At 46.5% G+C, this 7748-nt stretch overlaps 1 long non-coding RNA gene across 1 annotated transcript; it reads left to right on the top strand.

Moving 5' to 3' along the window:
• Positions 1419–1717, top strand: LOC110433954. The gene is made up of 2 exons (XR_002451412.1): positions 1419–1515; positions 1654–1717. It is a non-coding gene; the product is annotated as an uncharacterized LOC110433954 (long non-coding RNA).

Below are 7748 nucleotides of genomic sequence, written 5' to 3'. Positions count from 1 at the left end.
GTCTCCGTCTCGCACTCTTCCCGACGACGCCCATTAAGCGCAAACTCTTCAACTCCTTCAGCTCCATCGCTAGGGCCACAGAGTGACCCCGACCGCGAGGAGTCCGTCCGCCCACCCACTGCGCTGTAAGTACACCATCCGCTGCGATTGAGCCCGGCCACCAGCTGTGAGGAACGACGCCGTCGGCCACGAGGACGCCATCCGCCCGCCCGCTACGCCGCCGGCCGCTGCGAGCCCGCTATGCCGCGAGGACGCCGTCTGCTGCGAGTGAGCTCGGCCGCCGGCCACGAGGAATGACGCCGCCAGCCGCGAGGACGCCGTCCGCTGCGAGTGAGCCCGGCCGCCAATCGCGAGGAACGACGTCGCCGGCCGCGAGGATGCTGTTCGCCCGCCCGCTACGTCGTCGGCCGCTACGAGTGAGCCTAGCGACGAGGAACGACGCCGCCGGCCACGAGGACGCCGTCCGCCTGCCCGAGCCATCAACGCCGCCAAGATTATTCAGTCAGAATTTTGCTTCTCTGTTACTCTTCTCAGTTTTACTTTAGAATAATAGCAAAACCTATAGAAATTGATGTTGCTTACTATCCTTCCGGTTAAATTATTTGATTTGGTATCTAAATATCTTCTATCAGTGCTTGCAACTTTTTAGCATTCAAAAATTTGGGGTCAGGGTTGCAGGGTCACTCACATGTTGGACATGGTTGAACTATGCTTCTCTGAGGCAGCTCTGATCTATTACGTGCTTAATGATTCCTGAAGGCCTTATTTGTACATCCCAGTAAAGAAATTGATGATTGATGTGTACCCTATTTTGCCATCTCTACTAATATGCAGGGATGAAATAATCAAGGACTTGCGCTTGCTTTGTTGCTACTGAATTGGCCACGTCTTCATTGAATAAGTTAAGAAGTTATCACATGGCACTTTTACTAATATGCAGTACTTATTTTGTGATGTAGCATGTAGAAAACCTTATATCTTTACTGTTGTTACGCAATACATCGTATATGATTTTCCATCAACAGTATGTTTTACTTTGTGTCTATTTGTGGGAGTTAGTAAAGTTAATTAAAATCTACATGCTTTGATTATTTGCTGCAGATTCTAAGAGTGGAAAACTAATATTGGATGAGGCTGTTTTTCTCTCGGATTAAAAAAAGAAACGGGTGATACCTCCCTCCTGTCTTCCTTGCTCTCTCTCAAAATTCTATGGAACTTTCTTCTTTGCAATGATGCTATCAAGATGGTCAGTTATATGCCATGGTCATAGGATATTATTGCTTTACCAACCTATCTTATAGACTTTTTGTGATTGCTTCAACTCATTTGATAAGTGCTTGAATCTTTTAAATGACCACAAAAACCTTTGCAGATAGTAACTTCGGATCTCATGCTTTGAAGCTCATAATACATGTGAATTGACTTGAAGTTGGTGTCAATGCAAAGGGATCAAGAGTCACTGTTCTGACGGCCAATAATATGATGCATGAAAATTCCTTCAGCAACCCAAATAATGTAAGAGGGTGACTGCTTTTTACAAGCTCTTTGGTATTGCAACCTTCTGAATATCTGTATAAATGTCAGTGCAAACAATTTTATAACTTTGAAACTTGCAAACTGGGGCAGCTAAAATTTTGTTTGGAAATGATGCAGGTTGTGTTGACTACCGATGGGCAACAAGCCATGATGCTAAAATTTAGTTTGTTCAACTTTTTGTCATATTTTGAAGAAGCCAACCTTTTGCTAGCTGTTGTTTAGACTTATAGGTACTTCACAATTTCTTCTGTGGTCATTGTGCTTCTTGTAGAGTAGCAGCAGCACCTCTTCTGACAGGAGCAGTGGTATTGGCTGGAGCAGTAGCACCTCTTCTGACAAGAGCAGTGGTATTGGCTGGAATATTTATGACTCATCAATCTAATTCTGAATGCATAACCCACGTTTCTTGGATCTGCATGCAGGAAAGAGCTCAAAGGCTTATATGTAACAAATTTCTGTAGTGCTTCACTCACCATTCCCATCTTCGTCATTGTTTGCATCTTGTGTGTGCACCCTGCCGCTTGCTGATGGCATGCTCTCAGTTACAGGACGAGGGTATTGTGGCATCGACATATGGTGGCAGAGCTATGCATAGATATGAGGACCAATGGATATGTGTGCATCGGTGACCTGCTCAAACTCTCCATATCTTTGCAAATCACAATCCCACGATGTGGACGAGATCTTGGAGGTATTGGCAATACTGCTTCATGATTTTATTTTATATTGATGAACTATTGTCGAACTTATTAGGCTCTCAGTGCTACATGCTTTTCCAAGCTATTGGGTAACAAGTAGAGGCTTAAAATATAAAATTTATTTTATATCTTGGAGAATGATGGCAAGCTGTTGATCGAAGCAAGCCAAGGGCACACGGTAACTGTTCTCTGTCCAAAATTTACTGCACTAAATAGTATAGTTGTTTCTACAGAGCAGCATGTATTTCTCATGTTCACTTTTTCCTTTTAACTTCGTGTAAGATGGAAATATTTTCTATAGAATATTACAACTTGTATTCCTATAATTTTGAGAGATGTAATGTTCTTCCAGATTGGAAGACCTTCAGTGTTTAGAGTTCAGATTTCATACTATGTTCAGAGTTCAGATAAACTAATGTTCATATATTTCATAGATAAAGAAAACAGCTTAGATAAATCAAGTGCCAATGCTTAGTATATAATGGTCTTGCTTCCTAAAGCATAAAAAGAATAAATTTGTTTGCTATTACAACTAGGATTATTCAGTTTGCTTCCTGAGTTGATATATGGGACTAGGGATTTGAGATGTGACGAGGGATTCATCAATGTTACTACCATGAGTCATTATGTTCCAATTGCAAATAGAAAAAATACACATAGAAATCAAATATGAATTTGGGGCTGATTTGTATTGCGAGGGTTCAGCTATTCAATGATTTAGTCCAATGGGCCACCAACAATATTCAGTAGGCAATATTGATAACTATAGATTCAACATTTTATTACAAGTAGTGAGCACTGAGACAATTACTTTATTGAGTTGTCGATAAAAAGCATGTATTTCTCCATTCTTGATTACGTTAATAATACACTGACAGAACTACAAGCCACTTGCAATTTGGATAATAGCACCGGAGGTTGTTTGACAGCAAAATCGAAGCAATAAGGTTTGTTTATTTTCATTTTTTAAACAATAGTTCTGTCCATGCTAGAAGCCTAATGCCTTGACATGCTTCACATGTTTATTGTGCCACTTGACTTGGGAGGAAAAAGTAGTTGCCGCACTACAATACTTTGTTGCGTGCTCTCTGCGGGTTCTAACTAGCACTATGATATGTGTGTTTATCTAGGTTTCATCTAATGTTTCTTTTGATATCTTACATATGCATGATGCAATTTATTCTGCTCAAACATGATAAATATTCTTACATATGAGTACCTTAGCAATGATAATCCACAGAAATCTGACCCAGTTACATATGAGGAACTTATTTGTAGTATAAATACATGAGACATGACTTTATTGTTTCTTTTCTTATTCATGAGTGTATTTTGGATTATATTAATTAACATATGCAATTGTCTAAGACTATAAACTATGAAAATATATCGTTGTTTCTTTCAAAATAGTTATTTTTATTAAGTATATCCCTAGAATAAAACCGTAGCAACGCACGGGCACTATACTAGTAACAACTTTAAAAGAGCGGTTGTCGATGCATATGTCTATAATAAATATTGCAGATCTCGTTGAGTTGATTGATGGTTTCCCAGGGACAAGCTTAGTGTCCTAAAACAAGTACTGATCAGATCGTAACATGAGCTGTTAATTATTTGCAACATTACCTTGTGTATTGAGCATATAAAGATAATTGTAGAAATATTCCTTCGGGTATTCTTGCCACTAACCTTTCCAGGATTGGAACAAGAAGATCGGATGAATGACAAGCACAAGGTATGTCCAACCAATCATCATGCAACATTGAATTAAATTCATCCAATCTTGAATTTTGCAAAATTCAAGCTTGGGGGAGTACTTTACATAAAAACATCATTTACCACGTTGCTATGTTGGTTGTCCTTACCTTTGAGACATGCTCAATTTGTTAAATAATAATCACACTACTTCATCTCCACTTGAGTAGATCTCTATAAAAGCCATCATGCTACCTTTGTTTATCCTAGTAAGTGTTAGTTTGGAAGTACTGGACATACTTCCATTGGCATTTAAATTAAGCGTGGTGCTTAGGTTAAATAGCCTTCCTTAATCTGATTAGACATGGAGTCTAGTTTGGTTATTGAACTAAAAACTGCTTGAGTAGGCATTGGTATATTTTGTCGGACTAACCCCTGCAGGAAAACTTTCAATATCAACCTGTGAAGTCCTGAGATACAAACTCATTAGAGATAAAGGAGACACATGAAGTTTAACAATTTGCACAAGAAGGACATAGCTCATTCATCATAATGATATGATCTATGGAGGGTGCCACAAACATGATGCACAACTGCTAAGAAAGGAAAGCTTCCACAAGGTGATACTATACCATCACTCTTCAATTAAGGTAACATCTTAAAGTACTTGATTATCACTTTCATAAGCTTCTCCTTAGTTCTGGCGTTCACATAAAATAAAGAGACAAACATGAATGATTTGTAACTCCAAATTAACCAACCCAACTGATTCAGCATGTTTAGTCCTTTAATCTTTGTTCCTAGTACTACCTCCATGATTCTACACTCCTAATCATATAAGCTAAAATGTTGCACATTCAATCTTTGGAAGATATAAACAAAACATAAATATAGATAGATTATCTTTCCATTAGGTCGAGCAATCTGATCTGACAAATGTTTTAAATGCTACACTCATGATCTTATTATCCATCAACTTTGTCTTGTTCACTATGCTTAAGGTTAGAGAAGAACAAATACACTTTTGGTTCTGTTGGTGTTTTCCACCAACAAGGCCCATGCACTTGATCTCTGCTGTCGGTGTTTTTTCCCCCGGGGGGTCACACCAACGAGTAAATTTGTATGCGTGCTCCCCTTTCCGGATGGTGATGCAAGAAGACACTGAGATTTATCCTGGTTCGGGCAAGAGAAGGCCCTACGTCCAGCGGGGGGGAGAGAGTTTGTATTATCTTGCACCTAAGTGCTTGTACAGGGGCGAATACAAGCATGGTATGAAGTGTGTAGCTCTACTACGTGTGTGTGTGTGTTCTTATGTTGTGATGTCCTCCTCTTCTATTCCTGAGTCCCTCCTTTTATAGCTCCAAGGAGAGACACAGGGTACATGCATAGATGTTAGAGTAGGGATCGATAGCCGCATGGAGCGCTGACCTACTCGAGGCTTCCGTACGGCATGGCCTCGAGCCGTCCCATCTTGATAGCTCGGTGATGATTACGCGTGCTCCTGTGTTCTGCCCTGCCAGCCGCCTTGTGCTGGTTCTGAGGTCGCATGCTTGTACGGTATGGTGGCGGACCCGACGGGGTAGCTGTGATGAAGTCAGTCGACGCCCAACTTGTCCCTAGGAAGGGGCCCTGTTTGGTCGAGGGTCGGACGCCATGTAATATGCTGGTATCTGGAGCGCTGACCTTGGGTGTCTCGAGGGGGTCCCGATTAGACGTTCCATCCTTGTTTCCTGCGTCCTGACACGCCCTGGGTCGTTCGGTGGGAAGGCTGCAAAAAGAACGATGGGACAGAAGCTTGCTCCCTATCACGCCTTCCATGACCTGTGTGTTAGGTGGGGAAGCGTCAGGTGCATTTAATGCTCCGGCTCGCGTGCGCGCGTCGGGCGGCGGACAGTGTCCTCGCGCCCGACACCGCTCGGTTCGCTCGAGCCCGCTTCCGTCATCGACGGCAGTCGTCGCTCGAGTCCTGAACCGATTCGCTCGAGGCTATTTCCGTCTTCGAGGCTGCGACCGTCGATGGCGGCGCATACGTAAGATTAGAGCGTCGAATTAAGGGTCTCGACCTTCGTACGGGCAATCTCATAATGCGTATCGCTGAGGGTACCCCTTACCGATACCCTCAACAGTAGCCCCCGAGCCCTCGAGGGAGTTTTTGACTCCTTCGAGGGCTATGTTATCTAATTCGCAGAAACGCTTTCGACACCAGTGGTGGAAGATTCCGATTGGCTCGTTTTTGCCCGGGGGTTTCGACGTACTCTCAATAGAGCGAGCGTCTTCCATCCCAAATTGAGTTCCTAGCGGGTAGTCCAAGTGAGAACCTGTGCCCCTTTCGAGGGGGTCAGCTGTAGCCCGGAGGCGTCCTCATGAAGCAGGGTCGACGTGGTCGGGGATACCGGTCTCATTCGATAGAGTCCAGCGGCTCGATGCCTCCCTTCGGGGGGATTCCTCTCGACTGTCTCGACCCTACCTTGAACATCGCCAGCGAGTCCTCGAGGCGGGCCTCGATCTTCGACCGCTCGCTGGGGATCCCTGACTCTGGCGCTCGAGATCGGCTGTCGAACCCTTTCGGCGGGCCAGCCATCGACCTCTCGAGACTTTTGCGGTTATGTCCCTTGGCTTACGAGGGAAGGAAACGGCCGTGGCGGTTCGCCTTTCTGCCCGTTGGGCGCGTCTTTTTAGGCGGATGACGTTACGACACCGTATCGGCGAGGAATTCGGAGAGTCCGGCCTGTGAGGAGAGAGAGAGAGCTGTCAGGCGGCGCATTTATGGGGGGAGTTACCTTACTTCTCGGATCTGTCCGTTGGCGGACAGCTGCCTATAAATACGTCGTCGCGTCACCGCCGTTCCTCTCCCTTCCGCCTTCTCGCTCTTGTTCCTTTGCTGCCTTTGCTTTCTCGTCATCTCACGCGCACACGCCCCCTCGAGCCGTAGCGAACCCACCGTCCCTTTAGCCGAGATGCCTGTAAGACTCGTCGCCGCCGACGACTGGCGCCCGTCGTCGATGACGGAGCGCCGGCTGTTAGAGCTCGAGAAGGAGGGACTGCCGCGCCGCCGCACCTCGCTGTCGTCGCCAGAGTGGATCGCGCCGCCAGCGAGCCACAGGGCGCCTCAGCCACCCGAGGGCTACGTGGTGTCGTTCGCCAAGTTTCACCGCCACGGTCTGGGCGCGCCTCCAAGCCGCTTCATGCGGGCCCTCTGCTTCCATTATGGGGTGGAGCTCCAGCACTTCTCTCCGAACGCCATCACCGTAGCGGCGGTCTTCGCCGCCGTGTGTGAGGGCTTCCTAGGGATGATGCCGCACTGGGAGCTGTGGCTCCACCTCTACAGGGGCGAGCTGTTTCACGCCTCCACCGGAACCACGGGCGTGAGGAAACCCGTGCGGGCGGGTTGCCTCAATCTGGTGCAGAAGACGGGGAAGACGGACCGGCCGCGGGAGTACATCCCGGTAGGGTTGTCGACCAACCACGCCGGTTGGGACTCCCAATGGTTCTACCTGCGGAACGACGACAACCTCCTACCTTCCTACTCGGGCCGTCTGATCTTGGAGCGCCCAGCGGACTGGACGTACGGCGTCGTCCAAGCTCATCAGTCTCGGCTCGACCCTCTCCTCGACGCCCTGAAGAAGCTTCGCCAGGAAGGTTTGACCGCCGCCCTCGTCCTCTCGGCCGTCCATCATCAGAGAGTCCTCCCTCTGATGTCACGACCGTTGAGGATGGACGAGATGGGCCCTAGCGTCTCATCTCGGGACCTCGAGGCATGCCGGATGTCCAACGAGCCTCCGGCGGACGACGAAGTCGCGGCCCGAGTCAGGGCCGCAA

This window comes from Sorghum bicolor, chromosome 1 (assembly GCF_000003195.3).
Source record: "Sorghum bicolor cultivar BTx623 chromosome 1, Sorghum_bicolor_NCBIv3, whole genome shotgun sequence".
NCBI classification, from domain to species: domain Eukaryota; kingdom Viridiplantae; phylum Streptophyta; class Magnoliopsida; order Poales; family Poaceae; genus Sorghum; species Sorghum bicolor.
This window is presented reverse-complemented; position numbering and strand designations above follow the sequence as displayed.